This window comes from Microtus oregoni, unplaced genomic scaffold (genome assembly GCF_018167655.1).
Source record: "Microtus oregoni isolate MIOR12 unplaced genomic scaffold, Mior012 000067F_ref0000223, whole genome shotgun sequence".
In the NCBI taxonomy this organism is placed as follows: domain Eukaryota; kingdom Metazoa; phylum Chordata; class Mammalia; order Rodentia; family Cricetidae; genus Microtus; species Microtus oregoni.
The window spans coordinates 629,759-653,186 of record NW_024543974.1 but is presented as its reverse complement, the minus strand read 5'-3'; the positions used below and the strand labels follow the sequence as shown (position 1 = coordinate 653,186).

General features: G+C 49.7%; 1 pseudogene; it reads left to right on the top strand.

Annotated features, from left to right (window-relative positions):
* Positions 1-205: 205 nt before the first annotated feature.
* LOC121440421 lies at positions 206-1,297 on the top strand (annotated as a pseudogene).
* Positions 1,298-23,428: the final 22,131 nt, after the last annotated feature.

Here is a 23,428-nt window from a genome sequence, read left to right as displayed (position 1 = left end):
TTGAGAACCTCTGCTCTAGGGCTAGTGGATGAGAAGGGGCTGGGGTGGGGAAGACATTAACCTCCTCTTTCCGTTTTTTGTTTCCAGGCTGTGGAGAGCTAGGCTGGTCTTCCTGAGTCCTAGCCTAGGCTCCTATCCCAACCTGATGTGCTTCTGGGGAAACTGTTTCCGGCCCCTAGTGTGAGCTTTGCTAAATTTTCAGATTATGGCGGTGGAGATGCTCCAGGACTGGTGCAGGTGGATGGGTGTCAGCGCTCGTAGGGGCTTGCTTATCCTGGGCATCCTGGAGGACTGCAGTGAAGCTGAATTCCAAGGGTCCCTGCAGGCTGCCCTGTGGCCCATGGGCCACTTTACTGTGCTTGGCAAAGTGTTTCATGAGGAGGATAATGCCACTGCAGCCCTGGTTGAGCTCGACCAGGAAATCAACTATGCTTTGGTCCCAAGGGAAATCCTAGGCACTGGGGGGCCCTGGAACGTGGTCTTTGTGCCCAGTTGCTCCAGCGAGGAGCTTCTTGATCGTGTTTTCCACTTCTTGGAGCAACGGGGGAGACAGTGGACAGTGTACCTGGAGACCCAGGTCTGGAGCTGGACAGAGTGTGCAGGCTCCAGTCAGTTAGTCAGGCAATCCAGCCCTGGGTGGATACCTTGCGGTACCAGCGTTTGGGTATGTTTTCTGGGAGCGTTCAGCCAGCCCCTGGGGAGGAATCCTTTGAGGCCTGGCTAGACCACACCACTGACATGTTTTGGGTGTGGCAAAGGGTCCCAGAAAGGGAGAAGAGGAGACGGTTGCTGGAGGGCTTGCGGGGAACTGCTTTGTACCTTGTACAGGGGCTGTTAGCAGAGAATCCGGCAAAGACTGCAGAGGAGTGCCTAGAGGCTCTGTCGAGTATTTGGAGACAATGAGTCTCAGGCCACCATTCGAATCAAGTGTCTGACTGCAAAACAGCAGCCAGATGAGCAGCTCTCTGCCTTTGTGTTGAGGCTAGAAGTTCTGCTGCAGAAAGCCATTTAGAAAGGGGCTCTCGAGAGAACCTCTACGGATGATTTGCGCCTGAGGCAGATGCTCACCAGGGCTAACCTGACTGAGCCTCTGGAGGAAGCTCTGAGGAGGCTAAGAATGATCAGGAGATCTCCAACTTTCCTGGAGTTGTTGGGCCTCAAACGGGAATCTGAGGAATGGGAGGCAAGACTAGCCAGCAACATGGTAGTCCAGGTGGAGGATGAAGCTGGCAATCTGGCTTCTGTCCAGGCTGATGGAAGAGCCAGTGCTAAGGCAGAAGATGAGGTGGAGGAGTAGGCAAAGGACAAGGTTGAGGAGGAGATATAAGGCCATAACTCAGACCACGGCCCTGTAGACCCAAGCCAGACAGGACCCTATGAGCCCCCTGGGACTCCCACCCCAGCACAGATGGGCAGTAATCTTAGAGAGTGCCCAGGAGGGCCCGGCTGCATGCTGGGCAGCCTTGCCTAGGCAGGAGAACATAAGGCAGAAGACCCCATCCTGTCCCAGTCTAGAAGTATTGCTGAAGGGTCAGCCCCAAAGTAAAGGAGCGGGCCTGCAGATATCTGCTATAGCCCCTGGCCTGGGAGAGATTAGGGAGAAATAGTCTCTTATAAGGGTCCTGACTGCCTGGCTCTTCTACCCAGTTAGCATCTCCAGGCAGGTTTATGACACTGCCTTTGGAATCTCATCCTTATCTGTTCTACTCACAGTGGCCCAGGTATTCAGTGAGTACACACTTTAATACTAGCTCTCCCATCCATCACACCCTAGCAAAGTATATCAGTCCCTGACTTACCCTGCTAGCTACTACCGTAGCCCAGCTTGTGTTGCGAACTTCCATGCCAGCCAAGGCCCTATTTGCTCTGCTCCTATCTCGTGTTGTGTATTCCTGGACAGCTTTCTTGATATACTTACAGGCCAGCAACTTGCTGCTTGTTCCCTGCAGATGTGTGTGTTCTTACCTGAGAAGGTGCTCTACAGAGATCCCAAGACAAGCCCTTGGAACCAGCAAAACAGTATGGGTGATGGCAATCAGCAACTGGCTGATGCTCATCTTGTGACTGATTACAATCTGGGGTGGGCACGAAGACCTGGACTAAGGATGGATGGGCTCGGAGAACCAAGATTCAATGTTCCACTCTTGTTGTTACTTTTGTTATTACTTGTGACAACAGTTCTTCAGTTTGGCAAGATGTTCCTTTCAGTGCTTTCCAGTGTCCAGAATAATTCAGGATCACCCTACAGTGGGTGATTCTTCTAGAGAGTTCCCCCAAAAGAAAGAACACTTCCAGATGCCATTATTCTGCAAAGAGGTGTATCAGGGGTCCCTTGGAAGGAAGAAGCTTAGGCAAGCAGGCCTCAGTGTGGCCAGTAGATGAGATCCTTTCTAATGAATCACAGAGTAGGAAAAGGTGGGACCTGTGGCCTCTAACAGCTGGGGGAAGTTCTGTGCTGTCATCCCCCCGCCTTCAATGACTTCAGTAAATGTATCTGTTCAATAAATTTCACGGATGTTACAGTTGCATCCTGCTTTTTCTTGGCTTGGACTGGACTGGAGCAAGATTGATTTATGTACAAGGCAAGAACATGAAGGGCTGTGGGGGTGGCAGGGGGGGGCTTGAATTGGTAAAAGCAGGCTGACAATGTGTATGGGGGCAGTGGCTATCTGGTTTCAGTGGGGAGGCACTTCAGGATGACAAGAGTTAGGGATACGTCAGTTATGTGCTCAAGTGAAGCTATGGAGCAGTAAGCAAGGCCCTTGGACCCAATGTTCATGACTGATGGGTGTTTCAGTTAGGAAAGCGTTCTCACAGATTTTAAATGCCATTTTTGATTACTAAAATATAGAAAAAAGAAAACCAAAAAAAATTTCCATGGAGCCACAAATAGCCAAAACCCTCCCCTGAGACAGAAAACCAAAATTGGAGGCATTATATTTTCTGATTTCATAATATATTACACAGATATAATGATCAAAAGAGTACCACACGCTTTTAATCACAGAGTTGGGAGGCAGAGGCAGGAGATCTCTGAGTTAAAGGCATAGCTGGTCTACATGGTGAATTCCAAGACAGCCAGGACTACATAGAATGACTCTGTCTCAAACAAACAAACAAAAGTATGGCATTGGCATCAAGGTGTGTATCAATGGGATGGGGAAAACATATAAGAAACCAGTCCCCACACCCACAAAAAACTGGGGAAAGTATGGTCTTTTCAGCAAATAGCACTCAGAAAGCTATGCATCTATGTGTAGAAGTAAGAATTTTGACCCTCACTTTGTTCTTGGAGCACTTTTAGTTATCACATTAAAACTTTAGACAGAAAAAGCATAAAAGATTTCCTCAAACGATAAATGTTATGCATAGCAAAAGGAAATATTCGAACAAACAAAATCACCATCTTTGGATTGGGGGAAAACATTTGTGAATTATAAACTTCATGGGGGTTAATATCTCAAATATCAATGAATTAGTACAACTCAATAGCAAAAAGCAAGCAAACAAAAACTCCCAAATAATTTGATTAAAAAATGGACAAAAGAACTCCATAGACAACAAGTATATGAAAATGTACGCAACATCACTAGTCAATAAGGAAATGCAAAGCAAAACCACAATGTGAGACTTCCCCAGATGGGTTGAATGGCTACTATTAAAAACCACAACAGAGCCGGGCAGTGGTGGCACACGCCTTTAATCCCAGAACTCGGGAGGCAGAGGCAGGTAGACCTCTGTGAGTTCGTGGTCAGCCTGGTCTACAAAAGCTAGTGCCAGGACAGGAACCAAAAAGTTACAGAGAAACCCCCGTCTCGAAAAATCAAAAAAAAAAAATAGCCAGCTTCCTGGTTTGTGCTGGTTGCACAAATGCCTCTGGCTCTTTTGGGAGGTCCAGCTATGGAACACTTAAATTGGGTTTGTGAACAGAGTACCACAAATTGCTTAATGGCAACATAAACCTGCTGCATCCCTGGAGCTGGGGTAGAGAGCATGGCTTGCAGAGGCAGTGAACATACCTCCACCATGTTGTATAGGGCAGAGCCAATGGGCAGAGCCATGGAGTTGGTCCTAGCCATGCCCACTTAACATTTTTTAAAAAGGTACTCCTTGTCAAAAATAGCTATGCAATAAAGACAGACTCAGACAAAAGTGAACCTCTGAATGGGCCACAGCGTGTTTAACAACATACACAGGCTTGGGAAAGAGAGGGAAAAGAGTATAGATAGTAAAATAATATAAATAGTACGTACAGACAGTCATAGATTTAAGAAGAAAAGATAATTAAATAAATATTAAAAACTAAGAGTAAAAAAGCCACACGAGGTTGGAAAATGCACAGAGAGTCTGAATTATGTATACTATTGTGTTTTCTTTAAATTTTTTGACTGTGAATAAACTAACAACAGAGAGATATTTCATTGTATGGGCTACTAAGCTAAAGCAACATATATATTTTAAAGGTATTTTGACCTCAAATTTGAGTCTGAGGATATGTTACTTTGGAAAAGAGATTCTACATTTGTTCCCACAGAAGATAATAACCTTAAGTTCCTTCCAGGCTAATGTAGTATGATGGAACATAGATCCCCTGAAAGGTCTCCATAAACCCTAAAAATACTTTGCCCAACAAACAGCAGGAATCAATTTGGAGAAAACAACTCCCAAATTTCCAAAATGATGGTTTATAAATGTTTGTTTTCATTTGAAGGGGGATATGATATAGAGATGAATACTTTGCATTGGTAGGGACCTTGGTCTATTGATACATATTTAAGGTCGACTTTGTTACAGTGTATATATGTAATTCTGCTCTTATTTAAGGTATTGTGTTTGTGCAGCTCATTTAAAAAAGTAATGTATAATTAAAAATTACAGATTATTAGCCTTTTATAATAGTCAAACAGGTAGTCATGTTATTCAGGTTTTCTAGATATATAGAGATATAATTCAGTTAGATAGATAATCTTCAACACTTTAAAGACTACAGAATATGACATTTTAAATGTTTTAAGAACTTAGACTTTTCTCACTAGTGAGACATGTCTGCTTCTGTCAGCACCAATTGCTTCAGAGACATTGATAGGCATTGAAGGAACTCATCATGGAATTTGCCTTCAATGTGACAAGGCTAGCCATTTGGGCAAGAAACTGCTCTTGCCTGGACTGCTTGATGGGATGCTGTATGAACTGGACATGCAGGACCCATAGAAAAATGATTGCTGAACTTGACTAAAGAAGGTGAGGCAGTCCTTCAGGGTTTCTGCTTCATGAAAGAGTCTGCCAGACATTCTACAGGACACAGAATAAACCAACTGATGCTCTTTACAAGACAGAACAGATATTCAAATTTCTTGCTTCATGGAAAAGTCTGTACTATGGGCCTGTAGACTGAAGATGGATGCCCCAATGGTACAGAAGAACTTTGGGTGACTGTCCAGGCAGCGAGATCTCTCTGTCAGCTCTAGAGTATTGCAAGTTGCTTACAATGCACTTCCTGTTCACTTATATCCTCCTGGGGTCTTTGCTGGAATTGAAGATAAATAGGAATATAGTTTTCCTTAATTATAATAAAAGATAAATTAGATATAAAACTTTAGATTCACAAAGAAATATTGTCACTGTAAATCTTGCTTGATACTTGTTATATGTAATTTTACTGTGTTAAAGTTAAAACTTTCTTTTTTGTTTAGATCGAAAAGGGGAGGTGATGTGGGATATCCTTGATATATGTTGCTTTTATTGGCTAATGAATAAAGCTGCTTTGGCCTATGACAGGGCAGAATATAGCCAGACTGGAAGAGATATCTAGAGAGAGTAGGCGGAGTCAGAGAGACACCATGTAGCTGCTAAAGAAGACAGAGGCCATGTAGCTGCCTAAGAAGCAAGCAACTAACAAACCACTAGCCATGGGGTAAAATATAAAATAACAGAAATGGGTTAATTTAAGAAAGACATAAGAGATAAATAAGAATACACATAAGCTATTGGCCAAACAGTGTTGTAATTAATATAGTTTCTGTGTGATTATTCGGGTCGGGGCAGTCAGGAAACGTAAGCACAACCTCTGCTTACAATTGTGGGTAGGCCTTTTTGTTTTTCAAGTCCTGGGCTGATGCAATAAAGCACTTCAAGGTACATATTAGACAGTGAGTGAGGAGTATGCTTTTCTTTCGGAACTATGAGGAACAGGAGCTGCAGAAGGAATCAGAAGTCCACAGCATGTAGAATCAGAATATGAAACTCCAGGAACATATTTGCACATGAGGCACATGGCCCACACTTTTGATAGTGGTAGGACAGGAGCCTAGGCCTTCTTACATGCTTGACAAGAACCATACCACTGATCTCTGTAGAGGCTTACTCTGTGGGGGCAGTGATGAATATGGAATTTCACAGTTTGAAAGCGACCTGGAAAGTAGAAGCTGTTGTTTTTCAGCAGCACAATAAGAGTCTCTGCCGACACAATAATCCAAATTAGAGCAAATCAGATCGAATTAAAAAAAATAACCAGGTTTAATGGACGCCAGGGTTACTGGGTGGACCCAGGAAAAACATGGAGAGGGAGAAAAGAGAACCGGAATAAACACCAGAGAGGGAAAAGGGAAGACCAGGTGTTCCTTGGGGGTGGGGGGTAAATAGCTTGTGGGAGTGGCCTCGAGCATCTCTGGGGAGGGGTCACTGTTTGGTAGGTTGTCTTGGAGGTGGAACTTGGATTGAGGCAACTCCCAGGGGAGGTGACTTGAAATGGAGTTTTCTGCTCAACATTCCAAAATGAATGCCAGGGAGCTGGGGTGAAGCCCCCAACTAAACATTACAGTCTTTTCGATTAAAGGGCTGCTGGTTCAAGTTTAGCTACTTACTGCGGGCATTGTTGATGTGGGAGAGGGGAGAGTTGGGAGTTGGTGGGCTCACACTCAGAGAGAGATGTGGCTGGAGAGGCATCCAGTATACTGCCTTCCTGGAGACCTCCAGCAGCTGTTTCTTGAGGGAGGTAAGAAGGCAGGTAGCTAGGAGAAAAAATATTGTTATTACCTGTCTTGTTTGTACCAACAACGATGAGTGTGCCAGGACAAGGAGCAGATAGGATCTTTATTATGGCATCTTGGAAAACCAGAGGGTGGAAGGTCCTAACTTCTAGACAGATCAAGTATCCACAATAGGTGCCCGCTTGGGTCTGGAGAGATGGTACCAGCATGGGTGTCTCAGAAGCTTGGCAGCTGAGGGGGTGGTGAGGATTACCGTGTGAGGTCCTGTCCATCCAAGAGAACTGGGAGCTATGTAGAAGGAGCTACCGGCCTGCTTTTCATCCCACCCGGCTCCCGCACAGCTAGCTTTACACCCGAAATAACAACATACTAATTGTATTCATTTAAACATTGCCTGGCCAGTTAGCTCTAGCCTCTTATAGGCTAATTCTTACATCTTGATTAACCCATTTCTATTAATGTGTGTAGCACCACGAGCTGGTGGCTTACCGGGAAAGATTCAGCATGTCTGACCTGGCGGCTGGCTCCATGGCGTCTGGCTCACTTCCCTTCTCCCCAGCATTCTGTTCTGTCTACTCCACCCACCCATGTTCTGACCTATCAGGACAAGCAGTTTCTTTATTAATTAACCAATGAAAGCAACAGATAGACAGATGACCCTCCTCCATCAGAGCTAGATGTTTAAGGAATACTCTGCCCCTGGGGAGAGCAGGGCATATTTAGGGGCATTTGGGTCCACTGGTGTGGGGCAGGGAGACAGCTGTCAGCATGTGAAAGGAAGAGGGAACTTAGAAAGGAGAGGTAGGGAAGGTGCACCACCAGTGGAAGAGTATGGACTGGGAGGTGGTGATTAACAAGAAAGGGCCTGCCATAAAGGAGCTCAAATGGCAGGTAAGGGCATTGGGGAGAAATGAGGGCCAAGATGACCTGACTTCAATGGAGAGCTTGGTTTGTTGTTGTTTGATGAGTCCATTGGCCCTCTCCACCTTTCCCGAGGATTGTGGATGGTAGGGGGTGTGGAATTTCCAGGAGATGTTGAGAGCTTCTGACCCGAGCTCCATGACCCTGGAAGTGAAGGCTGGCCCATTGTCCGTCTCGATGGTCCATGGGATGCCAAACCGAGGAATTATATGGTCCAGGAGCACCTCAGCCACCACATCTGCTGTTTCCATGGAGGCTGGAAACATTTCTATCCACCCTGTAAAAGTGTCTACAAGTGTTAAGAGATAACAAAGTTTTTTTATAAGTAGGCATATGGGACAAATCAACCTGTCAACCTTTGCCTGGTTGATGCCCATGAAGCTGATGCAGAGACTGACATATATGGAGACCCCTTGTGGACTGGCCTGGGCACATGTCAGGCAGGAGGGGTGAACCTGTGAAATATGATCTTGGAGATGGGTGGGGTCAAACAGTGGCTCTAGAAATGGAACAAAGCTTTGGGGCCTATGTGTAAGGTGTGGTGGATGTCTGAAATGATCGACTATGGTCTTGAAGAAGAATGAGACAGATATTTAAATTGAACCAGCCACCCTTTGTTTTTGTGGCCCCCTTTTTATGAGCTCATCCCTACGTTCTGGTTTGTAACAAGGTTGATAGGAGGGAGTTAAGAACAAAATATGTCCTGTGGAATCAAAGGAGCTTGAAGCCAGCCCCCAGGGCTACTGAGTCTGCCTTGGCATTGCCTAAGGTCACTGGGTCCTTGGAGGATTGGTGTCCCTGACAGTAATTTATGGCTACTTCCACAAGGACCTGGAGGGCCTCCAAGGGATTGGCTATAAGGGGTCCATTAACTATGGGAGTGCCCTTGATAGTAAGGAAGCCCCTTTCCTTCCAGAGTGTAGAATGGGCATGGGCTATTAAGAAGGCATATTTAGAGTCTGTATAAATATTAGCCCTTTGGCCGTTGGCTATCTGGAGTGCTCTAGTAAAGGCAATTAATTTGGCCTTTTGTGAGGAGGTTCCCATAGGCAGGCAGGTTGCTTTAACTGTGTTAGTGGAAGTAACCACTGCACAATGCTGCCTGGTCCACACTTTCAAGGGAAATTTTTTCCATGTATTGCTCCCTACTTCTGTTTTTTCAATTATTTGTTTTAGTTTATAAAATGATGTACTTTATTATAACACTTTGTACATTCTCATGTTTGTGATATTATATCTTGCACTTCTTGACTGCAACTGCCTCCACCGTTCCTGCTCTTCCTCATGTGCTTCATCTGCATTATACACTGCAGTGCTACTGTTGCATGTGCACGTACGCTCACACACACGCACGCACACACGCAAAGGAGTGTACCAGGAGACAGAGAACACAGATAAAAAGACAGACACCAGAAGGCATCATATGTATTCTTCTGCTCCTTGCTCAAGGATGTACTTTATAACTTCCATACTCCAAAGATAAAAAAGAAAGTATGATGTGTGTGACAACTCAGTGTATAGGAAAACAGACACACACACACACACCAATTAGCCCAAAGCACTGATGTGCAATATTCTCCCATAAAACAAACAGGGAGGAGGACTTATAAATCCAACAAAGGCTACAGACAAATGAGAATTACAGAAGGAATCAGGACAAAGGAGCAGGAGAGATGACTTGAGAATTGATCAGACAAGCACTTCAAAGTCTACAGTGAGAAACCTGCAGTCGCATGTCCCCAAGAAAACTCAAGGACACAAATGAAAAGAGAAGTAAACAGGAGCTTCTGGGAGGCATAAAAAGGCTGCCTCTCATCAGTACTCGTCAGGTGTCAGTGACGTCAAGCAATGACATGTCCCCATCGTTGGGCTTCAACCTCTGGAAGAGGATGGTGTAGGCAAGGAAAACGGCATTACTGGGACATATAGCCCCATGAATGGTAGGCGAGGAGACAGGGTTTTGTTCTCAGAACTTAACGTACAGGGGCAGTGGCAGTTAAAGTCAGAGGAGAGGCTGAATATGCAGGTAAGAATATTTCTGACATGCAGGCTCTGAGCATTGCACTGCCATGTGCATGGCTAAGTAGAACACAATGGCCTTAGACATGATCTTCTCTTAGAAAAGAAAGTAACACATTGAAATTGCTATTTCCTCCTCTAGATGGAGTCAAAAGCAGGAAGAAGGGAGGTCCAGAGATTTTTCCATTCTTAAAGGTAAGAAGGATTGAGTTACACTGTTGATGGCTTTTACAGAGAAACAGCTCATAACACAGAGGGAAAATGTGGATCCATTTAAAAATCTTCTGTACATGTTCATTGTTGTGAACTTCTGAGTGTGGAATCCAGAAGCTGACAAGACGTGTCTGCCTCATCTATTCTTCATGTTCGTTTTTTAGACAGGGTCTCCTCATAGAACTCAGTACTTGCAAATCCAGCCATACTGGCTGGTCAGCAAGCACCAGGGTTCTTATCTTTGCAGTCCCACTACTGAAAATACAAGCATGCACACTATGTGTGATCTTCTTAACCTGGGTAAGAGCCCACATTGTGCAGAAAGGAAATCCAGGAATTAGCAGCAAGGACTAACGCTGAGCATTCTCCCATACGAGGCAAACGGTACTGTGAATCTAGAGGCACAGGCTGGATGACACAGGACATTTCACAGAGATTCAGACAAGAACAGAGACTGAGAAAGAAGACCGGGCTTGTGTAAGGTTGCACTTGAGAGCCCACTGAGGCACCAATTCGGTGCACAGTCACAAAAATATGTCATGGACTGTGATTCCAGACAAGAAAACAGGAGCTTCAGGGAGGTATGGCAGGGCTGCCCCTCATCAGTACATCACAGATGTCAGTGACTCCAAGGGATGACAGGTCCCCTACTTTCCTGCAAACAGCAGAAGTCTCTGATCTCTGAAATGTGAGAAAAGCTGGGATACTGATGTTTTCTGCAAAAAGTCAGCCCACAAATAGCAAATGTCTCATTTACAGTAAGAAGTCTCCGGGGAGGGGAAGATGGCTGAGAATGGAAAGTGCTTTCTGCATGAGGTGAAAACCCGACTTCATCATCCAGTACTCATTTGACAAAAAGGTATGTGGACAGGTATGTTTAATCTCAGCACCAGGGAGACAGAGACAGGAGGATCAAAAGGAGAGCACATACACACACTCACAAACATGCACGCGTGCAAGCGTGCTCACACACAGAGAGATAAAGAGAGGGATAGACAGAGAGAGACACACACAGAGAGACACACGCAGAGAGACACTCACACACAAAGACAGGGGGAGTCCTTTGAAATCAGGCTATTCCTAGGGTCACAACATTTCCAACCCCTTCTTTGGCTTCAAAGCACAGCCTCAAAGCACACATGCGTTCCTCTCCTTCAACGTGAGTGAGCCAAGAGGGAGGTAATGGAGAAAGCAATGGGACCTGCCCCATCCAAGGCACCCTAGAGAGGACAGGGAGTAAGGGGAAGAGTCAGAGACACATAGAGAGACACAGTGTCATCAGGAACCTGGTGTGCTGTCTGGGTGCATGGGGTCCGTGCAGAGAGGGCAAGTCTGCGCATAGCTAGCTAATACCCCACCCATAGCTGGTGACGGTCCAGAGAGGAGACCCCAAGGGACTTCTCCACGCTTGGGCACAGGCCACAGAGGGCTAGGCCCGGCCTGAAGCTAACAGGAATTGCCGAATCCATGTAGACAATCTGCAACGTCAAGCACGTTCGTGAACGTTTATTTTGGGGGTCAGGGGGTAGGGGTGGGGTCTGTGTGTGGAGAAACACGTATGCAGTGAGGAGCGGTCATAGCAAGCCCCACAGTCTCCCAGATGGTTCTCTTTTGGAGGTGGAGCTGCAGGGGGTGATGGCAGAAAGGAGGAGGCTCCCTTCTAAGGAGTGGGCGCAGGAGGGTCCCTGCCAGCCCCAATCCTGGCTGCTGACCTCTTCCGGGCCGCCTTTAGGATGGTCTTCTCAAAGAGCTCTTTTTCACGATAGTGCACAGGTGGGCCACGCAGGTACTTCTCTTCTGCCTCCTTGTAGCTGAGCTCATCCAGGGCAGCGATGGAGCAGATGATTGCCTCTGGAAGAAGAACCTCCATGGTGAGCCGGACTTGGTCTCCTCTTGCCAGCGAGAGCAGGGCCTGGTCTGCTTCCTTGGATATTTCTTGCAAATGTCTGGCCACGAGGTGCAACTGGTCTTCATCCTCCAGGTAGGTCTCAATGCAGAAGACTTCCCTCTTTGACTTCCAGAGGTCGTCCAGCCACCGGGACGGTTTCCTGCCCTTCACGATGTCCAGCAGGTGCTGGTCGGCCCCCTTTCTCTTCACGATGAAGTCTACGAGCTTCTGGTTGGCTCTGTCCCAAGCGGCTCTCATGCGGTCAGGCAGGAGTTTCTTGCGGGGCCTCTTCCCACCGGGGGCGGTCTCCTCCTCCCAGTCTTCCAAGTCGGCATAGCTCACCTTGGGGAAATCAATGCGCAGGTCGCCCTCTTGAATGGCTCTCCTCAGCGGGTAACTGGCTCGGGCGGTGTAGTAGTCCATAAAGGAGCCCCGGAAGGAGCCACAGGCAAGGTCCTCTCTGTAGCGGTCGATCACAGAGAGGCACCAGTTGATGCCCTGGCCGTACACTTTGCTGGCTCTCCGCAGGAGGGAGAATCTCTCCCCACAGTCCAGGAGCTTCAGCTTGCGGAGAGGGACGCGGACACCCCTGCGCTCAAACTGCATGTTGCCCTCGATCAGCAGCACCCTGGCCGTCTTGTCGTTCTTGCTGACACTCTTGACCACCGCCGGCCAGAAAGGATGGTCCTGGAATTTGAACCAGACCAGCATCCCTCGTTCGATGGTATTCGTCTCCTGGGCAGAAGCCACACTGGTGGCTTGGCAGTCTTCCTGAACTCCAGGGGCTCTCCTCTTGACCCTGGCCTTAGTCACCTTCGAGCGCACTCGAGTTTCCAGTCCCGAGAGCCCACAATGTGCACACAGCACATGGATCTTCCTTTTCCTGCCAGCAGTGCGGACTGATCTTCGCAGGCTCGGGACTGGAGGCGTGCAGGCTGCCGATGCCCCCTCTGAGTCTGGCCTCGGGGTCGGCGGACCGGGATCCTCCTTGTTCTCTGGGAGGGTGGTCTTCCTTTGGGCTCCAATGGCCTGGATCTCTAGGCCACCACACCCTACTTGCTGCTTGAGAGCTTTGGGCGAGGTAGAGGCGTGCCTCCTCGGTGGCCCAGAGGCAGGTCTATGCTCATTGTTAGCACGGGCACCCTCCCTAGAGGCCCGGGTGCTCAACTTTCTCTTGCCAGGATTATCACCAGCATTTCCTGTTGGCGTCTTGCAGGAACTTGGCCGAGCTCTGGTGCCCCTTAACATGTTCCCTTGCATTTCAGAGTAAGGGGACTCTACAGTGGCATGGGCCTGGGCTTCCCCCCCTTGCACTGCAGGATCATTCCCTGAGCCCATCAACACAGGTCCTGGGCGGCCTCGCTTCCCAGGACTCCTGTGGGAGAGCCCTTGGCCTCTCTGGTTGCGCCCTTGGGGGTGCTGGCGCTGGCGTGGGCTGGAGCTGGTCTCCTCTTTCGGAACCTTGGGAGCCACTGTGCTGGTTCTTCGGCCACCTGCCCTTTCTCCTTGATACAAGCGGGTTCCCTCGCCCAGAACATCCAGGGCCACCCTGAGGGCTCTTCTGTATGCCCTGGTCTGCCCTGGCGGGCCACTGCCCTGTGACTCCTTTCCGGCCAAGGAGGCGATGGTTACGATTTCAGACTTGGTTAGGGGCCTCGCCTCTGTGCTCCTCACTCTGGTCTTCTCACCAACAGAGAGAATTTGGACCTCCAGGAAAGAGGCCCCTCTCCTCTTACTATGGGCCGAGGTCCTGGGTCTGGTCAACACCCTTGCAGGCCACAGCTGGCCCTTCCAGCCACAGAGCACATACTCTGCAGAGTCCATGGCGATGGAACCCTGGGGCTGTTCTGATCAGGGCAGGGTGACCCCCTGCGTTGTGGTGGGCACTGCTCCCTGCTGGTCGTCTCTGTCTGGCCTGGCTCCCCTGCCTGCGGTGCTGTCCTCCCTCCAGAATCTGGTAGACAAGCTCAACCTGAGGGCCTCTCTCAGGGTGATGTGGGCCTGCCCTGTAAGTGTGGGAGAGGGAAGCAGAGCTGCGTTAGGACGGAATTAGCCTTTAGTGGATACTGAAGCAACAGCTCAGTGAGGTGAGGAGAGAGAAAGCAAGGGGGTGCCCAAAGTCTGTCGTTCCACAGGGATGAGGGTGTGTGCCTGAGAAGATATGGAAGGATCCAGAGCAGATGTGTGACACACGGTCACCCACCCTGAGGCTAGGGTGGTGAACTTCCTCCCGGAGAGGTGAGTGTCTTTACTTGGCTTGTGTATTTTCCTGCCCATCCAATGCCTTGGGGGCTCCCCGGGATTCCGTCCGGGTGGGGGGAGCCTCATTGCTTTCTTTCCTAGGGAGCTAACCCCCCCTGTGCCCCACCCCAGGAAGCCTGTGCACACCTAGTGCACCTTGCCTTCTGCACCAGTATGATACCAGGTTGAGGAACGGGGTGTGTGTGTGTGTGTGTGTGTGTGTGTGTGTGCGTGTGTGTGCGTGTGTGTGCGTGTGTGTGCGGAAATCTTCATGGCGATTTGCATAACATGGCAGGTAAGGATGGTTGCTGTCACTGTCATAGCTTCTGGCCTCCCTCCACTTCCCCCGCCCCCTCATAGTTTGGTTCTGACCTCTTGCTCCCAACTCCGTGCTGGACCGACCTCGCTATGGGATCAAGTGCACGCGTGGCACAAAGGAGAGCCCCCCCAAGGAAAGCACTTCACCGTGGAGAAATGCTTTCTAATTGGCAGACTCAGTAGTGTCAGATGAGAGCAACAGGGTAAGTGTCGCCATTGGTATTGCCCACTCTCCTGCTGCTGCCTCAAGTCCATGGGCCCTGCACACCCATATCTGCTGGCGATGGGCACTGTTCTACCATCAGATCCCAGGCCACAGAACTCTCTTGCCCACAACCTCTGTGCCATAATGTTAATCCACAGGGTCGTCTTAGACAGACAGGAAATCAAAGCAGCTGTTTGATGCCCTGGATGGTCACTTGCCCATCCCTAAGTCCAGAAGGCATGCTTTGAATCTTAAGTGGTGTCCAATCTCATCTGTAGCGTAGCTCTCCCGTCCATGTCCCTCCATTCTCTGCCTCTCCACACAGGGCCTCCCCCGTGCTTCTCAGTGGAGTCTCGTCCCTTTCTGCTCACTGTGAGTGGGTGTGTGTCAGGGGTCTACTCCTTTCCTGACTGCTCTTGCCTTGGGTCCGCGGGGCTTCTCTCATTACCGGGCCAGCACCAGGCACAGCGCTGCAGAGCACTGTGGACCAGGGGGTCCTGAGGCAGTTCCCTGAGGACCCTGGTCATTTTGGGGACTCCTGTTAGCCCACGACCCCTTCGGTGAGTGCGGGCACCCCGACCTCTCCCTTAGGGACTCCAGGCCTTGCCTTACCCATGGGAATTCCCGACCGGACAGAAATATGGGAGGCAAATGATATTCGCTTCAGTCCCTCAGCCCTCCCCTTCCCACCCTCTGTATCCATAAACACCCGTCGGTAATTCTAGCACCAGATCCCTATTCACTGCTCAAATGTACAGTGTCCCCTCTGCCGTATTCCCGTTCAAGTCTTACCGACTTCCAATCTGATCTCACAGTGCATAAAGTGGCTCTCAACATGCAGGAGTCTAGGTCTGGCCCAGGCCACACCTGCTGGGTGATGCAATAGTAAATGTGGACTGTGCAATCTGGGGCCCAATTTAGGGATCACCCGCAGTGGTTCTTCCTCCGAGAAATCTGTGTGACCTCACAGGGTTGGCCTGCTCTGATCCAGCCTCCGTGGAGTCCTCGGCCACAGGTATCTATCTGCTGAGGACACAGAGGAAAACATAGGCACCTCAGTTACTTCCGGCTGCCCTCTGCTGGACCTTCCGAGCACATGCTCACCAGCAAGGCTGACTGAGCACCATCTAGCCCAAGCAACCATGCCCCCATCCATATGCGGGTACCACACCTCGGGCACGAGAGAGCCCACCGCTCACTCGGTGCCCTTAGCAATCACGGAGGCCCGCGTTATAGTTATAGAATGCAAGCTTTCCACCCCAGGCAGGGGTGCCTGCAGGAGCTTCTGCTTCCCTCAGGCGTGATGTTCTCAGCCTCACACACTTCCTGAGTTAGAAAACATACCCGGGAATATCAAGTTTGTGTTCAAGCCCACATGCCAGGACATCCAGGCAGCATCTGTATCTCAGTCACAGAGAAAAGCATCTGCACCCATTATCAGGCCACGCTCTTCCCGGCGTGTGTATTCCATCTGTGCAGGCCTACTGCGCCGTGCCTTAGAAAAGCCCTCCGTCTTTCTACAACCTGCTTAAATATTGTCAGTTTTGCCATCCGGCTCCATCGATTCAGGCATCACCTCTAGTGCACTACCTTCGACAGTTACCTTTCCGATGAAAGCAGCAAAGTCTTCCCCAGAGGTGCACGGAGAAGGGTGCAAGATGGAACCCTGAAATCCCTGTCTCAACACATGCTTTGGCCCCGTGCCCGAGGCCTTCTGTCAAGAACTCGCACACGGTCTCCGTGTGCGACATCCATTCACGTTTTGTCCAGATGGGAACTTCCAGATGGCTCCCCTCCCTGTGGTGAGACAAACAGACGGGGCCCAGTCTGACGAGAGGGTGCGAGAAGGGCACAGAGCGTATTGTTCACACGCAGGGGCTGAGATACAGGGAGAGATGCCGATGATGGGCTGCTGGGTCAGAGGGAAACCCCAGCTGCACACCCTGTAACACAGCCCAGCTGATGCTTAACCCATCTGTGAGCAGAGCAAAGACTCTGACCCGGGCACAAACTAACACCCATCGAGGAAACAGACGCTGCCCCTTCTTCAGGTGCTCTCATACCGCACTGACTTTTTTTTTTTTTTTTTTTTTGCCTCAGTCTGCCTAGCTGCGATTAGTGGCCACTTTAGAGGCGGCTGTCTTTTGGAGGCATTTCTTCCCTTCTTGTGTCAGGTCTCCAGGCCAAGAGATCTGGAGACCTCGGCTTCTATCCTCCAAGGGAACTGCCAGTCCTCATCCATGTTTACCTCCTCCTTAAATGCCTTCCAGCTTCTCTCTCTCAGACAACACAAGCTACAACTCTCTCGGGTAAGGTGCCATCGCACCAACACGGCCATTCTGTCAAGAGCACGTGTGACAATCATTGCCAAACAGCGACGAGGCAGCCATTTATGTAGGTTGGCGAGCTATCCTTTCAGAGCCTGAAAGGATAAAGCTGGCACCAACGCGGTGAGGTGTCACCCGAGGACAAAGAGACAGGGCTGGCTGAGCACCAGTCCTTGGGGCTTCGCGTCAAACAGTAATAGCCAGAACCTTTCCTGTCCCACGAAAGAGCCAGCACGTACCCACGGCACACTCACGGGCCCAGCTCACATTCACTCAGGATGGCTGCAGGCACCTACCTGTGTGCCTCGTGTGTCTGTCTAGTGATCCCACGTCTCCGCTCTGTGAGTATCTTTCGCTAATGTATCTGTAACCAGGAAAGAATGGCTTGTCCCCATTGTCATGGCAACCACAGTGTCATAGGAAAAACGTTCTCCCCTAGTAAGAGGCCAGTTCTCGGTAGAAATCAGGAAGGAGGCTGCCTGACTGTTCACTTACATCTCTGTCACCTAGTTCCCCCACCATCCCCTGCAGCTGCACGCATGAAACAGAGTAAGCATGCACACAACGACAGAAGACGATGTTGCCTGCCATTCCAGGGTGCAGGGGCCTTGGTGCTGGGCTTTGACAAGGGGCCGGGACAAGGCAAGACAAGAGCTGACAGGCTCCGTTCTACCTTCTACTATAATAAGATCAGGCAGGGGCCAGGTCTGAGAAGGACACCTTTTCACCTGACAGAATTTGGAAGGCAGGCACTTTGTCTCTCCAGCTGGAAATAAGTGTTCTAGGTCACTTTGCAACAAATATGGAGGACCGGGAACCTCCAGGAAATCAGGTGGCAGCATCATTCCCCCCACCCCGTCCTCACAAAAAAAAATTACACGGTGAATCTCAAGCAGAAAGGAGAGAGAACCCACTTCAAATGGCAGGAAGCTTTGGAAACCTCAAAGCCATGCACAGTGACATATTTCCTGCAGCAGTGCCACACCCCAAAACAAACCCAAACAGCAGCCATCTAGGAGAAAAGAAGTATTCAATATCCCCAGGCGGTGGAGGCTATCTCATTTAAATCAACACACCACACACACTCACACACACACACCACACACACACCACACAAACACACTTATACACAGACACACTCTCACACAGACACCAAACAATACACACACACCACACAAACACACTCAGACACACTCTCACACAGACACCAAACAATACACACACACACACACACACACACCACACAAACACAGACCTCTTACACCTGTTTAAGGTAATGGCAGAACAGAGAACAAAGTTAAGTTTAGGGGAAAAAATTAGGACCAGGGAATTGAAGGGGGCGTTTCTGACTGTTTTTTCCTGGAACTCACAAGAATTCTTAGGGTTTGTGAAAAAAGAAGTTTCAGACATATACATTGTATAAACAGTAGCATATTTATGTCAGAATGGCTGTGACAGATATTATTGCACAATGAAAAGTGTTAAGACTACGGAAGACAGCGTGTGAGAGAAATTTGATAACTTGTGTTCATAACTTGTGTTTATAAAAGCTCACACCTTTATAACCTGCAGGTCTTGTATTTGTATTTACCTGAAATTTGTTTGGTGAGGTTGTCCTTTTAAACTGACAAAACCTCTCAGCTGTCAAACTGCATCAGAGACCTTTGAGAAGGATGAAATTTTACTTGAATTACTGATTAAAAAACGACAGAGGACTTACTTGTTTGGCACCTAGACCTCAGGGTTCTCCGTGGTCACTGAAGGTCGCGTTTGCCTATTGATGTTTAGAGCTGGGCCTGCCAGGCTCCAGAAGATCCTGCGGGCTACGAAATCTGTAGGCAGACAAGCCTACCTTGACCTGAGCAGCTAGGCTGTCGATTCCAGAGATTCTTTTCGTGTCTGGAGATCCTCAGTTCAGATGAAAGGCAGTTTTTCTCGGTGGTCAGCGCTTGGCAGTCGAAGCAAAGTGTGGATGGACGTTGTTCTGTGCCCATTTGCTTTCTGTCTTCTTTGAAGGAAGTAGAGTGCTGCTGCTAGGAGCCAACCTGTCTCTTTTTGTGAGGAAAAGTTTATTAATAATTAAATATTTAAATGCCATGTCTCCCAGATCTCGGAGCAGTTGTGGGCCGTTTATCAGGTGGAACTACAGTATAGAATCTGCCTGGAGAGCCGGGCCTGAGCTTGACTGTACCGGCTCTTAATTTACCAGGCAAGATTTACATTTGTAAAAAGACAGAAAGAAAAAAAACTGCTTGCAATAGAAGGTTAAGGGCAGAACTGACAATAGTAGAGAACATCTTACTACATTTTAAATGAGGTTTGGATCAAATATAAAGTGTTTTTGTAAGAAACTTAAAAGTACATGCCAGCATAATACATAAGACTTATTGTTTCTGTAGTCTGAAATGAGATGCAATGAACAGACAATTATAACATTTAACGGTAAACATAGGTGCACCTAAGTTACATGTACGAACATACACACAGAGGGAACAGGAATTGGGCAAAGTGGATGTTCTTGGTGCGGCCAACCTAAGGCGTGCCACTGCACAAAACACACAAGCAACAGAGTCAGCACTGGGGGAGCAGACAGGGAACACTTCAGTAAAGATGACAGGACTTGGTCATCTACCTGGCTCTCAGTTAAGATGTCGGTGAAGTCATCTGACCTCAGTTAAGATGATGGTAAGTTCACCTGACCTCAGTCAAAATGGCAGCGGGACATATAGTGTATGGAAAAGCCACGAAATTTGAGCCGCAGGGATTTTAAGTTTAATAAAAAGAGAGACCCAGAGGCGTGATCCGCCCTGTACCGAACCACCATACCACAAGCCGTGGTGGGGAGCAAAAGGCTGGAATTGAAAACAGCCGCCTCATGGATCCGACCAATCTTGTTGGCAGCAGTAGCGGTGGCAGGGACAGTTTGAGGAATCTCCTTCCGTTTGTTTGTATGTTGACAGTAGTTAGAAAGCTCCCATAAAAGTGGAGCCTGGGGGACACTGGCGGAGTGAGGGAAGGAGCTGAAGAATTAGGACATTAAGGCCTGGGGTCTTAGGGCCTCTAAAAGGCACTCATCCCAGGGAATGGCTGGACTGACGGACATGGATGAAAGCCTGTGAAAATGGTGACACCACAAGGCCTATAGGGGGACATCTCCCATCTAAGGGCGGGTGACTAGGCTTCAGGGCCCGCGAGGTGATCATGGGCCTCACTTCCACCCTGGAGTGGACAAGGCCCAGAAGGGCTGCCTGGGAAAGCTTCCTGAAGGTGCTAGGGACCCCGACGCATGAGCAGGACCGCTTGTATGCCCCTGCAGAGACTCGGGGCCTTCCACATGGCTCGTTCAGTACCCTTTGAGCATTCCCGCCATTCCTCACAGGTCCTTACTTCCACATGTGGGAGCATTGCAAACAGGGAGCAGAGGTGTTCCGGGCACTTTCAGCCCTTCCTAGGTGAGTTTCCAGTTTGTGCATGCACAACCGAAAGCTCCAAGTCAAGTATGCTTCATTGCAGGGTCGGTCTCAAGACGGACCAGCGCCAGCCTGGCTCACATATGCTGACATGGTTTTCTATAGAGGTAGAACACTTCCCCATAGTGAGGCCGACCTGGGATGCCGGCCCCTCCCTCGCCCACCCGGAGGACCAAGAGTTAAAAGGGAGTCTGAGGATTGTGGAGAGCTGCGTCCCTCTGGGTGAGTGAGTAGTTACTGAAACCCAGGTTAGTCTCTGAGATGACGTCCTGAGCCCAAATTCCCCAGTGGAGTGGAGGAGGCCTGGAAGGGCTGTGTGGAAAGCTCTGATAGGAAGCAGGGACTGAGAAGAGTGGGCGGGACGATATGTGTGCTCACAAAGGACCAGGGACCTACCACATGGCCCTTTCTGATGTCTGGGCCAGTGAGACATTCATCCGGGTCCACAGGTCCACAGTTGTGCTGAGTCAAAACACGAGTGTGGGTGTTTAAGGTCCTCCCGAGCCTTAAAGGGAAACTTCCCCTCGACGCGTGCATACGTGTGTGCATGCCTGCGTGCATACGTGCTTGTGCGTGGTTGTGGGCGGGCCTAAAGACATTGGACAGGAGCACGCATGCTCACGCGCCCACGCTTTTCCACAGAGGCCGACGATTTACCGGAAGTGAGAACTAACTGGCTGTGACCACTGCCGAGGGGAAGCCGGGTTTCGGGTCGCCCTCCCGAGGCCATTCCTCTAGGTGAGTGACCAGGTGTTAGGACCCAGGATCTTCCCTGAGGTGGTTGGTGCCTGGCTCCTGAATTCCACACCACATCTCCTCTCCTCATGGCCCAGGTTCCCGGAGGAAAGTCTAGGAATGCTTTGTGAGGGACGCGGGACTGAGAAGAGCGGACCAGAAACAGGGGTGCTTGGGGAAAGACTTAGGGACCTCCCCATGGCCCGTTCCGAGGTCTCTGGGCACTTCCGATGTCCTCCGGGACATCCGTGGAGGGCGGGCCTAGGTGAAAGGGGCGGTGGGTGTTCAGGTTCTCACAAGCCTTAATCCGCTCTATTCCGGGACACGCGTGTGCCACCCCAACACTCAAGTCACGTATGTGTCATTGCCCCGTGGGCCTAGCTAGGTGTGACGCACCTTCGTGGGTAAGGAGGGTCTGTGGGGATCAACGTGAATCCTGTCCTCCTAGGTTTGTGACGAGGTATGGGGCCCCAGGAGAGCCCGTGATGTCCAGAGCCTCGCTTCTGAATGTGACTGGAAGAGGCCAGATTGAGCAGTCTGAGAAAGCTGTGCTGGGGCCCCACGGCCTGAGGGCACTGGGCAGGGCAGTTTTGCCTGCTGCTGGAGGGACTAGGGACCTTCCAGGAGGCACCTTTTGTACCTCTTGGGCATTTTCCAGATTGGTCCAGGGCAGAGAGCTAGACGGGCGGGCACACCGAGAAGAAGAGGTGCTCTGGGCCTTTCCCACCCTCGATAGTGGGGTCCCGTTTTAGCCATGTGTGACTGCAAGCCCAGAGTCCCTAGACATGATTTCTAGGTGAACCTTACCATAGAAGTGGAAGAGCCTAGGTTAGACCCTTGCCTACCCTCCTTTCCGCTCTTCCAGAATCAGGGATTCTTAGGTTCAGGAAGTGAGGACGAACTAGGTGTGATCCCCCTCGAGTGGAAGGACAGTCTCAGAGGATGGTGGTGAAGCAGGTCCACCTTGGCGAGTGACTGGTCACTAGGGCCCACCATGGTGGCCCTTGAGGTGATGTCTGGAGCCTCCCTTCTGCATCAGACTGCAATCAAGGACAGAGGGGAGATCTGAGAAAGCTCTGTCAGGACCGCAGGGCCCTGAAGGAGTGGGCAGGACAGCATGTGTTCTGGTGAAGGAAGTCCTGTCCCTTCGAGCCCCCGTCACTGCAGTTCCCGGACCAGTCGTGTGCACCTTCAAGTCCAGGTCAACACACAAGCTTCCTTACTTGCATGGGTCTAGTCCTTTAGCTCCTTGCAGCAGGCTCATCCATGCATGCCTGCATGCTTCTCCACCTGATCACACATCATCCCATTCGGGGATGTGGGGCCCACTCAGGTGGGACAAGCTTCCCAAGGGAAGAGAACTCTCAGGGAAATGTGGCTGAAGTGTGGTCACGTTATCTGGGTGGGTCCCTCTTCTGAAGATCTGGTGGTTCCAAAATCAGAGTCAGCCTGGATCCACAGTACTAGGTGCTGTATCACCTACCACACACGCCAGGCACTACCCCACCCCCATTCTGCCACACACACACACACACACACACACACACTCACACACGCACGCACACACACAGACAAACACACACACTCTCCTCATGTCTGTGCACCAGCTGGGCCCACATGCGAGGCATCTCTCATGCATAGGAGTTGTTCCAGCCAGTAGGAAAGCATGCTTGTGGAGGCAGGCAATGTCTAGGTGTTACCTTCCTCTAAAGAGAAAGAGGTTTCTGAGGGAAAGGTCTTGGAGTAGGCTCCTCTTGGTGGGTGACTGCTTATTCTAAGAGAAACTGTGTCAGAGTGTGCGGAGGTGATCAGGCTTGTGCCTGGAAGATCCAAACTTGGCCTGTGAGGTGACTTGTCGAGGGGCAAATAGAAGGGCCCCCGGGGGCTGCACTTCATCACAGAGGGGTGTGGATCGTCATGGGGCTCCCTACAAATGCCACAGTGAAAAGAGTAACGATCCCCACGAGATCAAGATGAAATCTGTGTGCAAATACCTTAGTTATTTAGCAGATGTTGGTTCAAACTTCTAGAGGCTGACCCCAGGCGGGTTGTTTTTGACACGATTAAATAAAGCACAATTTGGGGGAAAAAATTCTTGGTAA